This window comes from Elephas maximus, chromosome 23 (genome assembly GCF_024166365.1).
Source record: "Elephas maximus indicus isolate mEleMax1 chromosome 23, mEleMax1 primary haplotype, whole genome shotgun sequence".
Taxonomy (NCBI): Eukaryota; Metazoa; Chordata; class Mammalia; order Proboscidea; family Elephantidae; genus Elephas; species Elephas maximus.
In genome coordinates this window covers 59,586,284-59,610,905 of record NC_064841.1, presented here as the reverse complement: position 1 = coordinate 59,610,905, position 24,622 = coordinate 59,586,284, and the positions used below count along the sequence as shown (strand labels likewise).

General features: G+C 47.4%; 1 long non-coding RNA gene across 3 annotated transcripts; it reads left to right on the top strand.

Annotated features, from left to right (window-relative positions):
• Window positions 1-298: 298 nt before the first annotated feature.
• LOC126066495 (uncharacterized) lies at window positions 299-21,984 on the top strand. Of its 3 annotated transcripts, none has more exons than XR_007515115.1 (4): window positions 299-395; window positions 1,777-2,053; window positions 9,224-11,894; window positions 18,448-21,984. It is a non-coding gene; the product is annotated as an uncharacterized LOC126066495 (long non-coding RNA). The 3 variants fall into 3 exon arrangements; XR_007515114.1 differs by lacking the exon at window positions 18,448-21,984 and having other exon boundaries at window positions 9,224-9,389; window positions 11,501-16,402; XR_007515113.1 differs by lacking the exon at window positions 18,448-21,984 and having other exon boundaries at window positions 9,224-16,402.
• Window positions 21,985-24,622: the final 2,638 nt, after the last annotated feature.

Genomic DNA, 24,622 nt, shown 5'->3' with positions numbered 1-24,622 from the left:
TGGAGTGGCATGACTGGGCCAGCGGCCAAGGGCGAAGAATGCCTTAGCAACAAGAAGGAAAACATCTGGGCCTGGACGTGAAGTCCCTGGGAACACTGACTGCCCAAGGACGTGGGAGATAAACAAGGAGCCTTGGTCCCAGCTGGAATGGTATATTGGCTTGTGTCCCTTGCTAGGTGACTGGAGAAAATACTCCAGCCGGCTGCCACTGGAGAGCAGCTGCTTGCCTGTGTCAGTAAGTTTCCCTGAATAAATTCATGAATCTGGAAAGGGCTATGTGTCAGTTCTTTGGATTGCCTGCCAGGATGCACAGTGAGGGTCTCTCCTTGCTGGGGCTGTCCCCCAACAAGTGGCATAGTCGGCGGGAATCCGAGAGGCACACCTTGCCTTTCCAGGTGCGTGGGGAAAAGCGGGCTCCGCTGGGGGAAATCCCAGGGTGGCCAGGGACGCATGCCGTGGGACCACTAGCCCACGCTGTTGATGCCTGGGGACCTGTGCGTGAGTACTGGGATACCCCGAAAATGCCACAAGCATTGTTGCAGTTACTAAAGTCTTTGCATGTTGAGAAAGAAAAGAAGGCTGTTCGTGTTTTGGTTGCGGGAGTTGTGTGGCCGCTGTTGTGGGCATGGCTATATTCATGGGAGGCCCCAAAGCAAAAGCCAGATTGCCGTGCTGAGGCGGCTTGTGTGGGGTGGCTTCTACTGGCAGCATTGAGAGGGGCATCCAATGTGGAGCCAGCCTCTAGGGCCCGAATTAGGCAGCTGGAAGCAGAGCTGCAGCTGGAGGATTTGCGAGCGGCCTATTCCTTCTCCACTGAAACATTAGTGTCCCATTTGCGGGAGCAAGAGGCATCTTCGGGGGAAATCCCGGGGTGGCCAGCGACCTCTGTGTGGGGAGGTCTGGCCCATATGCTTTTCTGTGGGAGGAATCCCGGGGTGGCCAGCGAAGCCCTGCTAGCTCGGTCGGTAGAGCATGGGACTGGAGCTAGCTGGAGGGGCTAAACAGGTCCCTGGCGCTGAGAACACCCTGTAACACCCAGTGCAAGGCAGGAGTTAAAACAGCAGGGAAAAAAAGGAGTAAAAGCCCTTCAAGATAGCTTGTGTTGAGCGACCTTGAAGAGACCTCAGAATTCTCTGAGAGCTGCCCCACCAAGATAACTGAACAGCAACCCAGCTGCAGCTGCAATGGTGAGGGGAAAACTAAAAGAGGGGGCCCACCTCCAGGTTACCAGGCAGCTGGGCTGGACCCATGCTCGCACTTGGCGTGGTGGAGGTGCGGCCCCACAAATGAGTGAGGGCTCTGCCAACTTTTCTCAGATCTTCTTTCAGAAATAATTAAGATTGAGGATTAAGCCCAATTTCTCTGTCACCAGCGAGGAGCAAAGGCCTTGTGTTACAATTAAAGTCCAGCGAGGTATACTTTGGGTCTGAAGTTACTATCACTGAGACACTTGCCCCAGGCTGACTATGGATAAGACCCTTGGGGCCCCTACAAATCCTTAATGCACGTATTGATGATGTTGATGTATTAATGCACACCTTTGTAAACTTTTGCGTCCAAGTCCTGATGGGAATTGCTGCAGTTAGGGCCGTTTTTAGAGGGGCACAAGGGAACTGTGAGGGGGGCTATAGCTAACAGCCTGGCCATTCAATCTGGCCACTGACAACCCTCGAACTGACATATAAAGCAAGCCCCTACAGAGATGAGACATCTGGGCAAAAAAAAATAACAAAATCAGTTCTGCTCCTGAGAAGCATGTGTTACTTGTGTGGGCAGTCGTCAGAAAAGCCCCTGTGCTGAGAGCGGAGAACAGTCAACGAACAGACTGGTCTTACCAGCTGACTGCAGAGGCTGAAGCCTTGTCTGCTCCCGAGCAAAAAGATGTGCAATCGACCACCTCCTGGATTTAAGAGAGGAGCGTCCATGGAGAGTCACACACCATCCTAGACTGGACCTACACTCATGGGCTGCCACTGTCATCAGAAAACGCTGGATAGCACAGGAAAGCTGACCTGCCTACAGAACCCTGGCCAAGGCTAAAACTTCTTCACAGGTAAATCGTATCCAGGCTTTTTATCCTATACAGAGGCTTCCACTAGATCTTGAATGAGCTCTTCACACTGTTTATCAGCCCGAGACACAGGCACAACTGAGCACTTCAATGGACAGGTTTGAATGGCTGATGGGGGGGGGGACAAGACAACCCCAACCTGAACCATGCATCTCAGACAAGCAGTCTGGTGTCTCAATGCAGCAGTTCCCTGCAGGGGCATTTCTTATTTGTGCTGTATGTTTGATCAAACTGTCTGTTCTATAAAATGTGTTTCTTTGGTGTAGAATTGCTCTTTAAAAAAGATCTGGCTTCCACAAAGGCATTGACTGGAGCCCACGAGAGGAGGTCAAGCCTATGGTTCCCCCGCCAAGGGGTGGGAGTCTCCCTCACCCTTTGACTAGAGGTGTGGCCAAGGTGTGCCACAGGTGCAGGAAGCCCTCCGCTGGGTGACAGGGGACCGGAGGGCACACACTGAAATGATCATACCCTGGATCCCCATTAACAAGCAACATGTTTTGGGCTTGGTGGACACCGGAGCAGAGTGCAACCTGATGTATGATAGCCCAGAGAGGTTTAAAGGGCCACTAACAGCTATTGGTGGGTACGGGGCTGGGGCCATCAGGGCATGCCAAATCAAACTAGTGCTGCAGATTAGAAGGCTACCCCCAAAGGCCCACCAAGTGTACGTAGCCCCGATACCTGGAATACATTCTGCACAGAGATATCTTGTTGGGGCTGGAGCTGCAGATCTCCAGTGAGTTCCACCTGCAAGTGAGAGCCGTAAAAACTGTAGTACAAGGTAATGCTAAATGGTCCCCTGTGCAGTTGCACTCCCCAGCTCAGGTCATGGCCCTTAAGCAGTACCACCTCCCTGGTGGGCACCAAGAAATCACTGAGGCCCTACAGGAGCTACACCCAGTGCAGATTCTGAGACCGGCCAAGAGCCCCTTCAGTAGTCCTGTCTGGCCAGTGTGCAAGCCAGATGGCTCCTGGAGAATTGAATAATGTGGCTCCCCCATTGTTTACCGCTGTACCCAACATCGCGCAGATGGAGCAAATAGGGGAGGCATTGGACACTTAACACTCTGTGCTCGACTTGACTGATGCTTTCTTTAGCATCCCTCTACACTCAGACAGCCAGGACCAGTTTGCCTTAGTTGGAAGATGAGGCAGTGGACTTTCACTGTGCTCCCACAAGGGTAACTGCATAGCCCCTCCATATGCCATGGCATGGTTGCCACTGACCTCAAGCGGTGGATTCCTCCTGCTGAGGTGGCTGTATTCCACTTTATTGATGATGTCATGCTGACCTCTGACTCGTTTGCTTCTTTGCAAACTGCAGCTGGTGTAGTAGTCACGCTGCACCTCCAGTCGCAGGGATGGGCAGTGAACGAGGGAAAAACACAGGGGCCTGGCTTGTCCGTCGCATACTTGGGTGATATCTGGTTGGGTGAAACACAAGTGATGCCTGAAGCGGTGACAGATAAAGTCCAAGCCTACCCATGCCCAGAAACTGTGAAGCAACTACAGGCAATTGTCGGGCTCTTGGGGTACTAGCACCCCTTCATACCCCATTTAGCCCAAACCCTATGGCCCTATATAAAAAAAATATATAGGCTAGTGAAAAAAGAAGTGAGACTGAAGGAGAGAGAAACAAAAAGATTTGATGAGAAAGTGATACAGGGGCTAGAGGGGAAGAGAACGAGTGAGAGAGAGAGAGAGAGACAGGTGAAACTGGGGAGAGTTCTAGAAAGTGAGGTCGTGAGAAGAGAGACAGAGACACAGAGAATGTGAAGAAAGGAGCAGTGTGGGACTGAGAGACAAAGGAAGAGGAGGCCTTCCAGCAGGCAAAGGTCACTGGAAAACAAATACAGGCTTTAGGAGTGTTAATACAAGGTCAGCCATGCCAATTGGACCATAGCCTGTTACCCCAAGGGGTAGGGGTAGGACCTGTGACAACGGCAAAGCAACAAGAGAGTGCCGCTGGGAATTTGGTCCCAGTTGTGGCGAGGAGCAAAAGAAAGGTACAGCATGTTGGAGAAAGTCATGTGCAGCGTACAATAATGCCCTACTGCAAGTGGAAGTAAGTTCTCATAAAGGGTCAAGTTCCTCTTTACTGGGAGCATCACAACAGGACTAATACCTCTTGTCCCCTTAGGGTGATGGGTTAGACCCCTGACAACAGTGTGCTAGAACCCTGCTAGTTGTTGCCAATAGTCGGCTAGGGAAGCAAAAGCAAAGCCTATGGACAGGGGCATGCCCATCGCCCAAGGGGTGGCTTTGGACACATGGCTTGCATGGGTGGCCGCAACTGCCCTACAACTGGGTGAGGTGCTGCACCTGCTAATATTTACACCACCCTCCCCCGTGTTCCCAGCAATTGGCAAACTAACAGCCCAGCACAGGTATCAGCGTGGTTTTGTCCTTTGTCCCTGTTCTCATCCCAGGCCACCACTAGATGTGGAGTGGCAGGTAGAGGTGCTAGCGAAACACACCACAGCTGTGCTTAACAACATCAGGTGGGCTAACACCCTTCTAAATGTGGAGACTCAACAAATATGGAAGGTCGTCCTTCAGAGTAGGATGGCCCTTGACATCCTGACCACCACCCAGGGTGGCACCTGTGCCATGATGAAAACTGAATGTTGCATGTATAGCCCAGATGCCTCTAAAACTGTGTCTTTGGCTCTGCACGACTTGCAGCAACACATCACTGCTATCAAACATGACCCCGCTGACCCTGTCTCCAGCTGGCTGCAATCCCTCCTGTCCACCTGGAGGACAGGCTTCTGGGTGATACTGGGACTCTTATTACTATGTCTTTCCCTGTGTTGCTGGTTATACTGAGTATGTGGTCTGGTTTTGCAATGCTCCCCTGCATACCAAGTCCAAGGGCTATCGCGGAAGGGGGGTGGTGGTAAGATTTTAAGGACATTAGGAGTATATGCAGGGGTGGACTATAGGGTAATGCTATTCAGCTATATGCATCCCCTCCCTAATGGAATCAGCTTTGCTCTTCCCTGAAGCTTGCTGGGGATGAATTCGGGATGGACTTGGGCTAAGGTACAAGGCCAGGAGTGGCATGACTGGGCCAGCGGCCAAGACAGAAGAATGCCTTAGCAACAAGAAGGAAAACATCTGGGCCTGGCTGTGAAGTCCCTGGGAACACCGACTGCCCAAGGACGTGGGAGAAAAACACTGAGCCTTGGTCCTGGCTGGAATGGTATATAGGCTTGTGTCCCTTGCTAAATGGTTGCAGAAAATACTCTAGCCGGCTGCCACTGGAAAGCAGCTGCTTGCCCATGTCAGTAAGTTTCCCTGAATAAACTCATGAATCTGGAAAGGGCTACGTGTCAGTTCTTCAGATTATCTGCCAGGATGCACAGTGAGGGTCTTTCCTTGCTGGGCCTGTCCCCCAACAGTGAGTGAGTGAATTGTGAGTGAGTGAATGGGTGAGTGAATGGATGAGTGAGTGAGTGAATGCGTAAGTGAATGGGTGAGTGGATAAGTGAATGGGTGAGTGAGTGAGTGGATAAGTGAATGGGTGAGTGAGTGAGTGGATAAGTGAATGGGTGAGTGAGTGAATGGGTCAGTGAGTGAGTGGATGGGTGAGTGAATGAATGGGTGAGTGAGTGAATGGGTGGGTGAGTGAGTGAATGGGTGATTGGTTAAGTGGATGGGTGAGTGAGTGAGTGAATGAGTGAATGGATGAGTGAGTGAGTGAATGGGTGAGTGAGTGAGTGGGTAAGTGAATGGGTCAGTGAATGGGTCAGTGAGTGAGTGAATGGGTGAGTGGGTAAGTGAACAGGTGAGTGAGTGAATGGGTGAGTGAATGAGTGAGTGCATGAGTGAGTGAGTGAATGGGTGAGTGGGTAAGTGAATGGGTGAGTGAATGAGTGAGTGCATGAGTGAGTGAATGGGTGAATGGGTAAGTGAATGGGTGGGTGAGTGAATGGGTCAGTGAGTGGATGGGTGAGTGGGTGAATGGGTAAGTGAATGGGTGAGTGAGTGAATGGATGAGTGGGTGGGTGAATGGGTGAGTGAATGGGCTTCACACAGTTAGGACCTAAGCAAGGTCTCTGAGGCTCTAAGAAACCCTCTCCCCATTTGCCAAGCCTACTCTCCTGCCCAGCCAGACCTCTCCCAGTACAGTTTTCCTCTCCAGGCTCCATCTCTTTCTGCATGTCCCTTGTTTCCGCGACTTTCTTCCCCACATTCTCGTGCTCTATGTGTATTTTTCTTGCTTCCACCGGCCTGAAAAACACACTGCTTTTAACCAACCTTCTTTATATCACTTATATCTTTCCCATGGCTCTTTTCTACTGTGTTTTGGCTGGCTTTTCAGGGGACCTGGTGCTTTTGGCTATGTGTCAAGTGACTAACTGTGCTCTCGTATTCCAGGGATATGGGAGCCCCTGGTTGCATCATTCCAAACCTTCTTTTCCATCTTCCCACCTTTCTCCTCCCATACGTGACCCCTCTGCTCCAGCCCCCTGGGCTGCTTGCTGTTCCCCCCACACCCCTCCTACAGTTCCCACCCCTATGCTCACCCAGCCAGCTCCCAGGACCCCCAGGTCCCCCAGCCCCAGGGAAGATCTGCACAAGCTCCCCAACTGAGCTTGGGTGCCTCTCTTTCCCACGGATTGTATTTTTATCATTCTGTACCTTCCCACATGTGTAAACCCTTCCTTGACAACTATACTCTAAGCTCCTTGAGGACAGAAACCAGGAATGATGTTTGTTTTTGTCCCCAAGGTGCCCACCAAGGGGAAGGTACCCAGTCAATGCCCAACAGTGGCTTAGCATGGCTGTGCCTTTGCAGGGGATGGGGAAGCTGAGAACAGCTGGTGGTCCAGGTCCCTAGTGTACAGCCCTTGGCCTCCCACCCCTTCCCACCCCTCCTCCTGACAGCCCCTCGCCTTTCTGTGTTGTGCCAAGTTGAGAAGACAATAACCACTGCCTCATCCCTCTCTGACACAACACACATGCCACACCAGGCTCCGTCCCTCTTCCAGGATCACCTCTGTGTCCGGGGCAGTCTTCTCCATTGCAACATTTTCAGCCCTGCCTCCTGCTGAGAGCGTTTCTCACTAACCCCAGATACCAGAACCAAAAAACCAAACCTGTTGCCATCGAGTCGATTCCAACTCATAGCGACCCTATAGATAGGTATCGATATATTCTTTCCAACAAGAGTGCAAAGGAGAAGGGAGGAAGAAAAGCCAGGGGCTCTGGGATGTTCTGCACAGTCATCATCAGAAGTCTGCCCACAGTGGTATGTATATCAGGCGAGGGTGCTAAAGTGGGTCTTAGAAAGGATATAGACCACACAGATTTCAAAGCAGGTCTCTACACACTTTAACATCGCGTACCTCCTCAGTAAAGAATTAGGAACACTTACCAACTCGATACATGAACGTTAATTTACAAATTAAAATATGTTGCTGTTGTTAGTTGCCATCAAGTCAGCCCTGACTCGTGGTGACTCCCTGCACAATAGCATGAAACGTTGCCTGGTCCTCCACCTTCTCTACTTTCATTGGTGTGCTCGAGTCCACTGTTGTGGCCACTGTGTATTCTGAGTGCCTTCCAACCTGGGGGCTCATCTCCCAGCACTGTATCAGACAATATTCTGTTGTGATCCATAGGGTTTTCACTGGCTAATTTTCAGCAGTGGATCACCAGGCCTTTCCTCCTAGTCTGCCTTAGCCTGGAAGCTCCACTGAAATCTGTCCACCGTGGGTGACCCTGCTGGTATTTGAAACAGCAATGGCATAGCTCCCAGCATTACAGCAACAGGCCAGCCACCACGGTAGGACAAACTGACAGACAGGTAGTGATAAATTTTATATGTGTGTGTATATATATTTAAATGGACTCTACTGATGATAATAAAATGGAGCCCTGGGGGTGCAGTGGTTAAGAGCTCAGATTTGGTTAATAATAAAACATTATGAAACCTGTTAACCGTAATAAAGCATTATAAAGCCTGCTGGCTGTTGCCCTTGAGTCGATTCTGACTCACAGCAACCCTATAGGACAAAGTAGAACTGCCCCGTAGGGTTTCTAAGGAGCAGCTGGTGGATTTGAGCTCCCAACCGTTCGGTTAGCAGCTGCGCTCTTAGCTTGCACCACCAGGGCTCCAAAACATTACAGAACAAAACGTAAAAATTCAGAAAGTAAGAGAAACATGAAATGATATTTTGAATGGTTTTAGCTTATTAAAAGCATAAAAAAGATTTTCTTTCACGAAATTATTTGTTGATAATTTTTAGTTAAAGCAATGTGATTGAATAAGCATCACTCTTTTTTCAGACCTTAATTTTATGTTTTACGATGCAGTCTTTAGAAGGGCTGGTTCTAGAATTTAGTTTCTTTTGCGCTTGGGTTTTGGCTGTCACAGCTGTATGTGATCCTTCCTAAAGACGTGTTGACCCAAATGGAAAAAAAAAAGAACGCATTATTAGCTGGGCTTAGCCCCCATGCTCATTTTTGAATGTCCACCCATCAGTTATGCAAAGTTATAAATTTAAATTTAGCCAGCAAATTTCTATCTTCTCTTATTAAACATTAGGTTGGTATAAACTAACCAAATCTCTTGCAATGTCACACCTTCAGCAAATGGGTTCCAAGCACTGTACACACTAATTTGGTAGATCTTTATGTAATTCAAAAGCTCTGTTTCAACTTTTAAGTCTGCAGATAGGAGAGTTTTTGTAGGTTACAAGTATAACTTTTCTGGATAGAAAAAGATGTAACAATAAGAAATTTCTCAACAGCCCATTTTCAAAACTCTCTCCCAATAGCATGCATTTGTTCTGAGAAAACAACTGTTTCCACTCATTGTTAAAAGTTCCTGTCCTCAAACATAGGCCTATTGGCTTTTCTTGAACAAGTACTGGCTGTCGTAAGACTGTCAGGTCTGATCAGGTCCTCACTGTTTTTCCTTTGCAAGGTGGCTGAAGAAGAGTCCTTTCCAGGGGAAGGAATCAGCTTGGCCATTTTCTCTGTGTGTTCATGTGTGCTTTCATTGCTAATATTACCTTCAATCTGCAGTCTTTTTGCAGCAGTCTTTTTAAAGTCACGTATCCATTTTTTTAAGGTTTAATTTGTTGCATTGTTAGCTACTGTCTAGTTAATTCTGACTCGTGGCAACATTTTATACAACAGAATGAAACATTGCCTGGTCCTGTGCCATCCTAACCATTGCCGGCATGTTCGAGTCCATCATTGCGGCTGTTGTGCCAATCCATCTCCCTGAGTGTCTCCTTCACCCTCACTGGCCCTCTACTTCACCAAACGAGATGTCCTCCTCCAGCGTCTGATCCTCCTGATGGTATGTCCACAGCAAATGAGTTGGACAGAGTTCTGTTGTGATCCATAAGGTTTTCATTGGCTAATTTTCAGAAGTAGATCTCTAGGCCTTTCTTCCTAGTCTGTCTTAGTTTGGAAACTCTGTTGGAACCTGTCCACCATGGATGACCTTGCTGGTATTTGAAATATTGGTGGCATAGCTTCCAGCATCACAGTAACACACAAGCCACCATAGTAGGACAGACTGACAGATGGTGGTAGAAAGTTTTTATTTAGTTAGCACTAAACAATAAAGTACTTCATCTACTTAACCAAGTGCACCCAAACTACAATAAGTCTGAACATGCTAGAAGTAAAAGAAGATGGGTCCCCCTGGCACCTCAGTGGCAGGATCATCTTCTCTTCTATTGGCATATCTCACTTGCCTTGTAATATGTGCCTCTGACATTCAGAGTGAATGAGGGTGTCTGCATCAATGCGTGTCTTAACTATTTGCAAAGTTTCATTTATTTTGTTTTTTTTGGAGAAAATAGAATTCCAATACTGTCTCCCATTGGATCATTTTGAACACCCTCTATGGGACACGAACTTGGGTGATCATGAATCTATCAACCAAACTGGGACACCTTGGAGAGCTGGACAAGATGCCAAAAGAAGAGGCCCATCCAGGACTGTCCCAGGCAAATGGGGACATGTGGTCATCTACACATGCCCCAGGTCAGACAGAACAAAAGAATCGCCAGCATGCTGCTCAGAGAGCAGGGTGGGAGCAGAGGAGCGGCCATGGGTTTGTGTGTCTGCTTCACTATCTCCCTGGGGCTCACGTTGTGAAACCCACTCTCCTACCTGCCCAGTGAAGGTGCAAACACAGGCCCAGGGTGAACCTGGTCAATTGCAGATCTGACCATGTCACTGTCCTTCTCTAAACCTTAGGGCCAATGGAGTGCATCCAGACTCCTTAACCAGACTCACCTATCTGCTGGACCCATCAGCTCTGGCCCCAGCCTGCCTCTGTGGCTTCCCCCACCCTTCAGCTCAACCTCTGACTTGTCCCTGCTCATCATGGGGTCTGTCCCTTCGCACTACATTTGCTCCTGCAGCCCCCTCTCCCGCCCTCTTCCCTGGGCTCTTGTTGTTATTTGCTGTTGAGTCCGACTCATGGCGACCCCATGTGTCCCAGAGTAGAACTACTCCATAAGGTTTTCAAGGCTGCCGCCTTTCGGAAGCAGATTGCCAGGCCTGTCTTCTGAGATGCCTCTGAGGGGGCTCAAGGCACCAACCTTTCAGCTATTGGTCAAACGCTTAACCGCAACGCTAGTTGAGTGTTCACGTCCTCTGTACCTTTACTGACTACCTCCAGGCAGAATTCCTCATCCCTCCTCTCTGCCTTCCTGCACTTTAATTGTGCTCCTATGAAAGTACCCATCTTGGCACGAGGACAAGCTTGGTGTGCCTGCTCTGTGCAGGCGTGCTCCTCATTTCTTTCCGTATTCCTTGCTGAACAGGTTGTCTGGCATGGTGCACGTGTGAAGTGGGTTTTAGCTTTGCATTAAAGTGCACGTGCTCAACAGACACACGAGAAGATGCTCAACGTCATTTACCATCAGAGACATGCAAATTAAAACCACAAATGAGATACCATTTCACTCCTACATGGAAAACAACAAGTGTTAGAGGGGATGTGGACAAATCAGAACCCTCATCCATTGCTGGTGGGAATGCAAAATGGTACAGCCCTTATGGAAAATAGTCTGGCAGGTCCTCAAAAAGCTAGAGGTAGAGCTGCCATATGACCCAGCAATTCCCCTCCTAGGTATATACCCTAGGGGTCTGATAGAAGTGATACCAGCAGACATATGCACACTTATGTTTATCATAGCACTATTCACAACAGCAGAAAGATGGAAACAACCTAAGCACCCATCAGTGGATGAAAGGGTAAGTACAATGTGGTACAGACATACAATGGAATACTACTCAGTGATAAAGAAAAATGAGTTCCCAGAACATCTTGGAACATGGGTGAACCTAAAGAATATTATGTTGAGCGAAATAAGTCAATCACAAAAAAACAAATATCCTGAAGTCCACGTTTTCTCCCACCTAACTCCTTTTTTTTTTTTAACTCCTTAGTCTGAGTTGCCGTGGTGACGGGAGGCCAAACGTGATGACGTGGCTCGTACAGTCTTATAGTGGTCGCCGTCGAGACAGTGAGGGTCTTGCAGGCCTCGCCCCACGTCCCCTAGTAACTCAGTGCAAGGTGGCACGTCCTACGTCTTCCTTCTTCCACCTCCTTTGCCCTCCGCCTGGACAACTTCCTGTAACTTCTCAGGGTCACTCCCCTTGCCTCCTTTCCTACTTTCTTACTGGAGGCGTGAGCTCTTTCTTTCTTGGGACTGTGATCTTGACCAGAAACTTGCGAGTCACGAGTAGTCCGGCAGAAGGTAACGCGTGGAATGACTGGCTCGCTTTTTCTCTTGTGCCAGCCCAGAGCTGCCTGGAATGAGACCCCCGGATCACGAACGAGGTACGTTGGGGCGTATACAAGCGCTGGGGGGAAAGCGTGCTTGGCGTGTAGCATGTTCTCGCGCCCTCTGGTGGCTGGATGGGGTATCACTCCAATGTGGCGCCTTCCCATGTTGGCCACCCTTGTTCCTGGTGGAGAAGTGAGGGAAGCTGAGGCCATAAAAGAACTTACACATCTGAGGGGCATATCCCCCTTCCATAGGTGGAATACAGCAAAAAAGCAAGTTGTGCAAACTGTCGACCTTCCCTGTCTGCGTCCGTCCGTTTCTCCATCGTGAGCAACTAGGACGTGCTTTGCCTTGTGCAGGGCACGTGTGTTTCGCCTCAGTGGTATGGTATGGGCTCTTCGCATGTTGCTGAGGTTTCAGTAATTACGCACCTCCTAAAGATGCTCAGCGTAATTCTGATCATACTTCTCTAAAAAATGCCTCAGATTAAAAGCTTTTGCTGCCTCTTTAGACCGTGGGCCTGCAATTATAGAAAATGAACTGCATTTTAGCTTCCCACTGAAATTAATAACAACGGCTCCCCAGTTGACTCTGTGAATAGCTAATGGAACAAACAGGATACTTCAGTACAATATGGGTTGGAAAGCCATTGGAGTGAGATTCTGGGTTTCAAATGGGAAAACAATTCATACGATGGAAACCTTTCTTGGAGCACACTGTACAGTCGGTGCTTTCTCCAGAATAAGTACAAAACTATTAACGAATGGCTAATCTTACCTCAGTCTGCATGTCCTTTGGTGAAAACTGGACTCAGGTAAAGAAGCTAGCATGTGCCACTTAGCCCTAAGAGGCCGTGTAGATGGGCCTCCTTATTTAACAATGGAGACCCTAATGGTCAGAGAGATTGAGCGTTCTCCACGCACTATAAACTGATAAAGGGCAGAGATAAAAGTGGAACCCAGGCTCCTGACTCCAGAGCAAAGCAACCCCCATATGCTGAAGGCTCAGCAAAGGGGACTGATGACAGTGACAAAGGGGCCTCCCTGGAGCTTAGCGTTAACCACCTGGCAATGAAAGGTCACCTGGTAGATTGGGAAAACCTTTGGAATGTTAGGAATTGGGATATGGAGGTGGAGGGACAGAATAAGACATGGTCTAGAATGCTCTCTGGGGCTCCCATTTCGATTTATAAAAATAAAGTCTGAAAGGTAATTAAAATAATACCATAGATGTATATTCATTGACATGGAAAGAGCTTTGATACATTAAGGGAAAAAAAGAGTAATAACCAGTGTGCTCAATTTGTACAAATGTTTAAAAAGCAACATGTTTGAAGTGTGGTACATACACACAATGGAATACACTTCGCCAGAAAGAGAAGTGAAGTCCTGATACATGTTATGACATGGATGAACCTTGAAAACATCATGCTGAGTGAAATAAGTTAATCACAAAAGGACAAATATTGTATGATCCCACTTACATGAAATGTGCAGAATATGCATTTCTTAGGGGACACTGAGCTTCTGTTAAGGGTGATGGAAAAATCTGGAAAAAATAGTGGTGAAGGTGGCACAGCACAATGAATGTAATAGATGTCGCCGAATTGTACATGTAAAAAATGTTGAAATGGCAATGGCTCAGTGTCCTAGTGCTGCTGTAACAGGAAGACCACCAAGCGGTGGCTCTAAAGAGCAGAGATTTATTTCTCACAGTTCTGAAGGCTGAAAGCCTAAATCAGGGTCTCAGCCACATGGATTCCATCCTTGTCCTAGTCCTGGCCATTCCTTGGTTCTTGGCAATCCTCACATGTTGTCTTCCCCCATATGTGTCTCTGTGTCTAGTCTGCACTTTCATAACTCAGAAGTGATTAGGTTTAGGACCCACCCTATGCTGGTATGATCTCAACTGATTGCTTGGTTACATTACATTACCACAATAAAAAAATTAAAAATTGTGTAGGTGCAAATACACACACAAAAAAAGTCTAGAAGGGTGTTTCAAAGTGTCAGCAGTGGTTGCTTCCGATCCTCAGGGTTATGGGAAATTTTGGTTGACTTCTCATTTTCTATGAGCATGAGTTATTTATATGAACATGTAATATTTCAAAAATAAAGTTAAATGGAAAGAAATGTACAAGGTACACTCAAAGTGAGACAAAATGTCACAAAGAGACCACACATTGCCCAAGGAAGATGTAAAAGAAAATTTACTCACGGGACTTTAAGTGAATTGTTTATTTAATCCTCACAACAAGCTGCCCGGCAACATAAGTATTATCATTTTCATGCTCTACATATACTATACATATAGAAATCAAAGTAAAGCAACTTGCCCAAATGGACACAACCAGGGGAGGACAGCTCTCCTTCCAAAGCCCATGTTCTCCAGCCCCAGATAGCCTCCCTGGCCTCAGCCTTGCTGACCAGACAGTCCCTCAGAGATGCCTGGAGGGGAATTCACAGGATCAGGAAATGATGTTTCCACCTTTTCCCTGTGGTTGGCACTTCCCACCCCTGCTCCTAAGTTCCTGCCAAGTCAAGGCCCTACTAGGTTCCTTGGTAAAGGACTGGGGGAAGCAATATTGCATACACTTCCCATAATGTTGCAGAGCCATGCGGACTGTCTTAGGTTGCTAGTGCTTCCGTAACAGAAATACCACAAGTGGGTAGCTCTGAAGAACAGAAACTTATTTTCTTACTGTTCTGGAGGCTAAAAGTCCAAATCAGGGTATCAGCCATTTCGATTCCTTCCTTGTCAGTAGTCCTGACCATTCCTTGGTTCTTGGCGATCCTCACATGTCTTCTGTCTACCCGCTGTGTGTGTCAATTGTCTAGTCTGCTCTTTTATAACTCAGAAGCGATTAGGTTTAGGACCCACCCTACACTGATATGATCTCAATTAGTTGCTTGATTACATACATTAGATTGCATTGTGGAAGATGATTACATCATATTACATCCACAAGTATTGGGATTTGGATTCCAGCACGTATTTTGGAGGGACAGAACACCTGCTATCTTATAAGATTGTGAGACTGTCATAAAGAAGACAGTCAACATTTTCTGTGTCATTGCAGATGCCTGAATGGGTGCTCATGGTGAGGAGGTACTTTCCAAAATTTTTAATTATTTTGTTGTTGTTGTTGAGAATATATATCAATTCAACAGTTTCTACATGCACAATTCAGTGACATTGATAACATCCTTCAGTTGTGCAACCATTCTCACCCTTCCTTCTGTGAGTTGTTCATTAACATAAACTCTCTGCCCCCTAAGGCTCCTATCTAATCTTTCGGGTTGCTCTTGTCACTTTGATACCGCATAGGTAGCTCTTAAAAGAACATAATGCTCAAGGCAGACATTTTTTACTAAGTTAAGCTAAACTATTGTTTGGTTTTAAGAAGACTTCAGGGGATATTTTTCGTTTGGGGTTTGAAGATTATCTCAGGGCAATAAGTTCAGGGGTTCATCCAGCCTCTGTCACTCCAAAAAGCCTGAATTCTATGAAAATTTGAAATTCTGTTCTACATTTTCCCTCTTTTGATCAGGATTCCACTACAGAATCTTTGATCAAAATGTTCAGTAATGGGAGCTGGGCACCATCCAATTCTTCTGGTCTCATGGCAAAGGGAGAAGTTGTTCATAGAGGCAGTTAGCTGCACATTCCATTTCTGCCTTCTATTCTTGACTCCAGAGGAGGAACTTCTTAACAACTCCAGGCACACCAGCATGCAGCCAACATCTCTGAAGTTTCCATGGAGAGACCAGAGAGCATTAGGAGAGATCCTAACACTGGGAGAGAAGCTGGATGAGGTGGCCTCTGAGGTCTTTCCTGCCTCTGAGATCCTGGCTGGTGCCACTAGGACAAGGAGAGCTGTTGGGAACCAGCCTCTCCATCGTGTCCTCCAGGCTCCTTGGGTAGCAATCTGGTCTGGGTAGAGGAGTTTCTGGTGGGGAACATTTGAGGGAAAGTGTGTTGGATAGCAATTAATGCTTGAGGTTGCACAAAACTAGGGTGAAGGCTTCTCCTCTCCCTCCCTTTCTTTATAGAAGTACAAGACCGAGAAGCCACTGCCTGTCTGTCAGTTTGTAGTACAGAGATTATTGCTGTAATGGTGGAGCTGTGCCACCAGTATTTCAAATACAAGCAGGGCCACCCATGGTGGACAGGTTTCAGCGGAGCTTCCAGTCTAAGACAGACTAGGAAGAAAGGCCAAGTGATCTACTTCCAAAAATTACCCAGCAAAAATCCTGTGAATCCCAACAGAATATTGTCTGATATAGTGCTGGAAGATGAGCCCCCTAGGTTGGAAGGCCCTCGAAATGCAAAGTGGCCGCAACAATGGACTTGAGCATACCAATGATCATGAAGATGGCGCAAGACCAGACAATGTTTTGTTCTGTTGAAATGGGGTCACCATGAGTCAGATCCGACTCAACAGAAACTAACAACAACGAGATGAGAAAAGCATTTAAGGGACTGGGTTATCTGCTGCAAACAACTTCTGCTAAATGAGCTCGAAGCACAATTACTGGGGACCATTTTAGGGAAAAGAAAACAGCTCTGTTCTACTGAGCACTTCATTGTAACAACATGTCCTGGAAGGGGGATGCAGCTGCGCCTTCTGGGCTCCCACACTGTGGGTCAGAGGTGGGCAGGAGGAGGGTAGAAGAGTGGGGGGTTGTGGGTAAGGGAAACACCAGAGTCCTAGAATGTTGCAGGTGAACACACTTTAGCAAGGGATCATCTGACAAGCCCTAATTTTAGAGGTGAGTAAACTTTGGTCCAGAGAAGTTAAATGACATTCCCAAACTGGGCAGGGCCAGCACCAGAATCCAGGCTCCTGACTCGAATGCTATCCCCTCTTGCTCACATTCTTCTATCACACATTAGGCCTAAAAGATAAGAAAACTGTGGATGGTGAAGCCAATGGGAAAGGAGATATAATTTAAGGTGAAAAAGAGGAGAGAAGGCCATGTATGCCCTCTTTCTCCATTGGAGAGGTGTCTCCTCAAGCCAGGAGCCCCATACATGGCTGGCTGTGGGGCTGGTCTGGAGCGTGGGTTTGAATCCTTGCCCTGCAACATATGACCTGTGTGAGCTTAGACAAGTTGCTTAACCTTTCTGAGCCTGAGGTTCATCAGCTCTTTCGAAGGGGGCCTGTGGAAGTCAGGGGTGCCCTTAGAGCGTTGGTAGGTGCTCTCTCAAAGTGCCTCCTGTGTTCTCCACCTGCCACGCTGCACGGTGCTGTTCTGGAGTTCCACTCAGCAGCTGGCACAGGAACTTGCCCTTCCCATGTGTGCAACGAAGGGAGTCCCTGGGTGGTGTAAATGGTTAACACGTTTGGCTGCTAACCAGAGTCCACCCAGGAGCACCTCAGAAGAAACCCGGGTGGTCTACTTGCAAAGAGTCAGCCGCTGAAACCCTGTGGAGCACAGTTCTGCTCTGACACACGGGTTCGCCTGAGTCGGAGTCAGCCCCACAGCAACTGGGACGTGCTGGTAGAGTCGCTGAGTGGCAGCTGCCAAGGTTACCCCGACTCCTGCAGCAGACAGGTGGGCGCACGCGTTCTCTCTCCTGCCCTTGGGGTGGCTCCATGTATTGCTGTGGCTCAGAGCAAAGTACAAGCAGAAAGGTGAGGTGGACCAGGCCGTAGCACAGGGTAGAGCTGTGAGGAATGGGAGTTTGTAATTCTCATGGCAACCAGATTTCCGGGTTCCGCGAAGGTTGGGGTGACCCACTCAAGCTGTTGCCGTGAGATAATCTTTGACCCTTGAGCCTTGAGGAAACTGGTCCCCTAAAAGTCACCTTTAAGTCAAACAATTGCCGCCAAGTTGCTGCCTACTCATAGGGGCCCTTTAGGATGGAGTAGAAGTGCCCCCGCAAGGTTTCCAAGGCTGTAACCTTCACGGAAGCAGACTGCCACATCTTTCTCCTGCGGAGCGGCTGATGGGTTCGAACAGCTGACCTTTCGGTTAACAGCCAAGCACTTTAACCGCTGCGTCACCAGGGCTCCTCTGAAAATGAAACAGTAGTCTAGCTTGATTTGTAAAGAATGTTTTGCCTCAGGCACTGTGCTCTTTTAAAGGAATTATCCATGGGCAGTTTCAACAGAAACTCCAAAGATCAGACTAGAGCTGTATTTTAGGGTAAATCGGTGATAATTTTAACTGTTCTTTAAGACCGTGCTGTATGGATCCTACTGACCACGATTGCTTTACTAGTGAGAAGCTGGAGTATCAGAATCTGTAAGGAGCCCTGGTGGAGCAGTGGTTAGTGGTTAAGCTCTCAGCTGCTAACCAAAAAAGTCAGCAGTTCAAAGCCGCTCCATGGGGGAAAGATGTGGCAGTCAGCTTCTGTAAAGATGACAGCCTTCGAAATCCTATGGGGCAGTTCTACTCTGTCCTATAGGGTCCTCATGAGTCAGAATCACTTGATGGCAACAGGTATAAGAATCTGTAAAGGGTCTTTCTTCTTTGGAGTATTTTCGACTCTGCAGTCGAGACTGGGTTAATCACGACGTTACTTCGACTGGCAAATCATATATTAAATAAACTTCGCTCAGTTTCTGTTGTTGGCTTAATACGATTTTTGTTTTAACAGCTGAAAAAGAACAGAACCAGGAGGCAGATTTGGCCGGTGATGGCCCTGCTTCCTACACGGAGCCTCTGTTTCCAGGCACCTACCTGACAGGGCTGGAGTAAGAAGGCCACCAGCTGATGGTTGCCAAGAGCTTTGAGAGCTGAGCGTATAACAGGTCCCGTGGGTGGAGGGTCAGCTGCTTGGTCTGCCTGTGCAAAGGCCAGCCAGTGACACCACAGCACCTGGGGCTGCCAGCGTCGCTGTGGGGAGTTTGCCATGTGCCTGCCCCGCCGCCCCTGCCACCTGCGGCACCTCCCTCCCTGCCCCTGGGCCGTGGAGTCAGGCAGCCGGCCAGCTCAACTGGATGAAGAGCCGCTGGTATCCTCCACTTGTAGGCAACATGTCTTCCATGATTTCACTGAAACACACCTGAGGAACACCACTTTCTAAACCTTTAGGTGCTGCTCCTCCACGGAGAGGCCTCCTTGGCTGCAGCTTACATTACAAACCAACTGAGGTGCAGCTTCACGGCCCATTCAGCTGGCTCCACACTGGCCATCAAAGGGGTCACTTATTTCTGACTTGTGCATTCAACCTGATTTGCCAGTGCTGTGCAGGTAAGCTGCCTCAGGTGGGGCCAGGGAGACGAGAAACCCTGATTCCTTGCCCCTTCCATGGTCTAAATGCTCCCACCACGGCCAACTCCAAACTCCCCAGGAGGGTCACTGACTAGCTCACCACTGCTGGAGACCTTCGGAAACACCAACGCAGCTCGGGTACCCGCCCCCCGCAAGGAGTGAGGAGTTTTAAGCCTTCCCCTGAAGGAAGCTCCTGAGGTTTTCCCCAACACTAAAACGAGTTGCTGTCGACTCCAACTCATGGCGACCCCATGTGTGTCAGAATAGAACTGTGCTCCATAGAGTTTTCAATGGCTGATTTTTCAGAAGGAGATCTCCAGGCCTTTCTTTCACGGCACTTCTGGGTGGACTTGAACCTCCAGCCATTCAGTTAGCAGCCAAGCGGAGTTAACCACTTGTACCACCCAGGGACTCCTCCCCAACACTAAGGATGGAGTATGTCTGCAAAAGTGACCGGGAGCCATGAAAGTCAACTCCTGTGGGAAATGGTGCTCAACAAGGATCCCATTGCAAGGATACCTTTGGGCACGGTAATGTCTGGAGGACTTCTAGCTCCAGAGGGAGGAAGAAGAGGGGATGTTGAAAGTCAAACACAAAAGAAGTATGGACCTCACCCGAGGACATTCATGTTCCCCACCGGGTCAGGGGAGCACTGACAGACCACCGCACTTGAAGTCAGAAACTTGGGTCCAATTTGGCGTTAGCGCCTACTAACTGTGGCCCTTGGGCAAAGCATCTAACCTCCCTGAACCTGTGTCTTCATCTGTACAATGGGATCATAATAGCATCCATTTCAACCTCACAAAGCACAGCAGAAAACACAAATGAAAAGGAGATAATGAAAGTGAACATACCTGTGAACTAAACAGACACCTGGAGAACAGCACCTTGTAAGGCCTTTAGGTGCAGCACCTCCCTGGTTACCCGTGCTTGTTCTCTGCCCATGTATAACACAAGTCCACATCAGGGCAGCCCAGCCACAAAGGTAAGCTAGAGTCAGGGGAAGGCCTTGAGCGTGCAACTCCATGTGCAGAGCTGGCGTGCCTTGTGCTGCTCTTCAATGCTGGTGCTGCCGATGGTGGTGGAGATGTCGGCAGGACTGAGGCTTCTGCAGGCTGTGGGTGGTTGGCACAGTTATTCTGCACACAGACAGCCTGCAGGAACCTGTCAAAGGAGTTCAAGGTGAACACACTCAGCAAACTTCAAACCAGCACCTTAGAGCCCCTGACCAGTGAATGCCAGGCTCTGTGCCATTGAGTCTGTTCCAACACACAGTGACCCTATGTACAACAGAAAAAGTACTGCCTGGTCCTGCGCCATCCTCACAATCGTTGCTAAGCTTGAGGCTGTCTTTGCAGCCACTGTGTCAATCCATCTTGTTGAGGGTCTTCTTTTTCGCTAACCCTGTACTTTACCAAGCATGGACTGGTCCCTCCTGATAACATGTCCAAAGTACATTGTTGTTAGTTGCCATCAAGTTGGTTCTGACTCATGGCAACCTTTTGTACAATAGAATGAAATGTTGCCTGGTCCTGCGCCATCTTCATGATCATTGGTATGTTTGAGTCCGTCATTGTGACTATTGTGTCAGTCTGTTTCATTGAGGGTTTTCTTCATTTTCACTGACCCTTTACTTGACCAGACATGATGTCTTTTTCTAGCAACTGGTCTTTTCTGAGAATGTGTCCAAAGTAAGAGCGCCGAAGTCTCACCATCCTCGCTTCTAAGAGACATTCTTGTTGTGTTTCTTCTGAGACTGATTTTCTCATTCTTCTAGCAGTCCCAGGTATAGTCAACATTCTTTGTCAATGGGGAAGTATGTTCTTGTTCTAGAGAGAGAAAGAAATGCACAGATAAAGACTGATATGCCTACCTTCAGGTGAACCACAGCCTATATTTACTTTTTCCTGGCAACTGTGGGAATTTTGGCCCTGGTATCCATGAGTCAGCCCAGTTGGGGATAATTATACAAAAACTGTAGGAATAAAAATGAAAAGCAAAGCAGATGGCACCCCAGGAGCAGAAGTATTTGGGCATGAGGCTTTGGGAGAGGGCTGGGCACTGAAGGAGACACCAAGCCTGCATGCCACCCCCCACATCTGTTCAGAGTAGGGGCAGCGACCTGCACTATGGAAAGCTGATGAGTGCTTTGGGACTTTCTCTTTGGAAAAGTTCTTGGAGGGTCTTGGAGCGCCAGTCATAAAACCAAAACTGCACTGAGCATTTGCATGGCCTTCTAGAGGCAGGAAAAAATGCCTCTATGACCCAGGTCTGCTACAGAGCAGGGGGAACTTACAGGGATCTAGCTGAAACTGTGGCAAAAACTGTGGAAACTTGCAAAAAATTTCTAGCAGACAATCCCTGATCATTATTATTTCTTTTATTTTTGGTGAAGATATACACAGCAAAACATACATCAATTCAACAATTTCTACATGTTCAATTCAGTGATATTGGCTACATTTCAGGTGTGCAACCTTTCTTGATATCGTTTTCCAAATTATTTCACCACCATCAACACAAATCCACTACCCCTAACTTCTCGTCTAACCTTTCGAGTTGCTGTTGTCAATTTGATCCCATATAGCCAGAGCTTAAAAGAGCACAGTGCTTAAGGCAGACATTCTTTACTACTGTCTTAGTCATCTAGTGCTGCTATAACAGAAATACCACAAGAGGATGGCTTTAAAAAAGAGAAATTTATTCTCTCACAGTCTAGGAGGCCAGAAGTCCAAATTCAGGGTGCCAGCTCCAGGGGAAGGCTTTCTTTCTCTGTTGGCCCTGGGGGAAGGTACTTATCATCAATCTTCCCCTGTTGAGGAGCTTCTCAGGGCAGGGACCCTGGGTCCAAAGGATGTGCTATTCTCTTGGCTCTTGTTTCTTGGTGGTGTGATGTCTCCACTTTCAATTCTTTTGTTTATATACTGTCTTAGGCTGGGTTCTCTAGAGAAGCAAAACCAGTAAAGCATATATATATATATATATATGTATGTATATGTGTATAACCCATTGCTGTTGAGTTGCCTCTGCTCACTGCCTTTTTTTAGCGTATCTTTAATTTTTTAAAAATTCTGTGATCCTGTAAGACTGAGTAGAACTGCCCCATAGGGTTTCCAAGGAGCAGCTGGTGGATTCGAACTGCCAACATGTTAGTTAGCAGCCAAGGTCTTAACCACTACACCACCTGGGCTCCATACACACATATATAGAGCGAGAGATTTATATCAAGGAAATGGCGCATACAGTTGTACAGTCTGGAACGTCCCAAGTCCGTGGGTCAGAATAGAGACCTCTCCTGATTCACGAAGCCACAGGGGCTTGTGAACCCATGATTGGCAGGTCAGAGAGCAGAGCTCTTGCTCACAGGCTGCAAAAACCAATGAATCACGAGATCAACAGGCAAGACCTCAGATAACCTGCTAGCTCAAGTCCCAAGAACCAGATGTCAGATGAACAGGGGCCAGCTGCAGGATCCAGAGCAAGCAAAAATCCCGCGAGCCTTACCAGAATGTCTACTTATATTCAGTGCACGCCTCATGCCCAAGGAAACTCCCTTTCACCTGATTAGTTACTCACAGCAGATCCCATCATGGAGGTGATCACGTTATATCAAATCTCATCATGGAAGTGATCACAACGTCATAGGACTGACAAACCACTGAGAATCATGGCCCAGCCAAGTTAACACACAACCTTAACCATCACAACTAGTTAAGCTAGCCAATCGTTTGATGATAAGAAGACTTTAGGGAATATTTTTGGTTTAAATCTTAAAGATTATTTCAGAGCAATACTTTTAGGGTTTCATCCAGCCTTCATGGCTCCAGAAGGTCTGGATTCCAGAAGAATTTGAAATTCTGTTCTGCATTTTCCCCCTTTTGATCAGGATTCTTCTATAAAATGTTCAGTGATGGTTGCTGGGTACTGTCAAGTTCTTCTGGTCTCAGGGCAAAGGCAGCAGTTGTTCATGAAGGCAATTAGCCATACATTCCTTTTCCTCCTCCTAGTCCCAAATCTCCGTCTTCCTCTGCTGCTCCCTGGAAGAGTTTTAAGCAAAGGTCATGATATGATGTGATTGTGATAGAAGAAGGATCCCCTTTTCCTCCCTTGAATATGTTCTTTAATGTAGCAGTGTGCTCCATGATCTAATATGCTCCCTGAGATCCTGCCCCTTGGGGTGGCCCCCAGACCACTAGGGGACCCAGTACTGGATGCTCTTCCTTCAGGCATGGTGAATGTCTGAACACGTGTTTTCCCGTGCATCCGCACACCGTGCTCTGTAGACAAATTGACTAAGATCAGAAGTCTTTTCTACACTGTTGGCATAAATTCCGGCTGAGAAAACGTGTGGATGCTGCCAGTGTTTTCTTATTGATTTTAACTAGTCCTTTAAATATTTTGGCAACGAGTCCTCTATTGGTTACGTAATTTGCAAATAAAACAAAACAAAAAACCTATGCCCGGTTTGTGAATCGTGTTTTTTGAGTAACACTTTTTATTTTGGAATAATTTTAGGTTTACGGGAGAGTTACACAGTACAGACAGTTCTCATTTACCCCATCACCCAGTTTTTTGTTTTCTTTTGCTTTTTAAGATTCCATTTCCCTCTAGAAATGCTAGGAGTTTTTTTCTTCCTATCATAGATTTTGGGAACAAGCTTGCTCTACGCACTGCCTTTTTTTTTTTTTTAGACTATCTTGAATTCTTTTAAAATTCTGTGATATTTAATACATACAAAATAATGCATAGAATTGCATGTTCTTGTTGGGGGAGGTCAGGTCAATTCTGACTCAGGGCAACCCCATGTGACAGGGTAGAACTGCCCCATAGTGTTTTCTAGGCTGTAATCTTTATTGGGTCGCTATGAGTCAGAATCAGCTCGATGGCAACAAGTTTGGTTTTTGTTTTTGTTTTTTTTCCATCTTCATGGGAGCACACAGAATGACAGAACAGATAGCAGACAGAACAGGAGACTGAGTCAATAAATCATGCTGTGCTCATGTAATGGAACGTGATTGTTGTTGGATGCCATCAAGTCAATTCCAATTCATAGCGGCCTCATGTGACAGAGTAGACCTAACCCATAGAGTTTCCTAGGTTGTAATCGTTATGGGAGCAGATTGCCAGGTCTTTCTCCTGTGAAGCACAGGGTGGGTTCAAACCGCCAACTTTTCAGCTAGTGGCTGAGCACTTAACTGTTGCCCCAGCAGGGCTACTCTAGAATCACATAAAAGGCATAACAAATGCCATAAACCCACCACACAGTCTGAGAGCTAGAACTGCACCAAGGCCGATGAGGCCCCAGGAGGCCTCCTCCCTGATCCCAGCCCTTCCTCCGGGGTCACCATTATCCTGAATGTTCTGTTTATCACCCCTTTGCCTTTTGTTATTTGTAGTTTTACAATCTGACGTTTATTTTCCCTTTATTTTGACCTTTATAAGATGATATTTGGCTCTAATTTCATTCTTCCCAGCCATTCATTCAACATTGTTTCTCAGGCTCATCCTTACATTTACACCTTAGTGACGTTCATCAATTTTCACTGCTTTATGGTGCA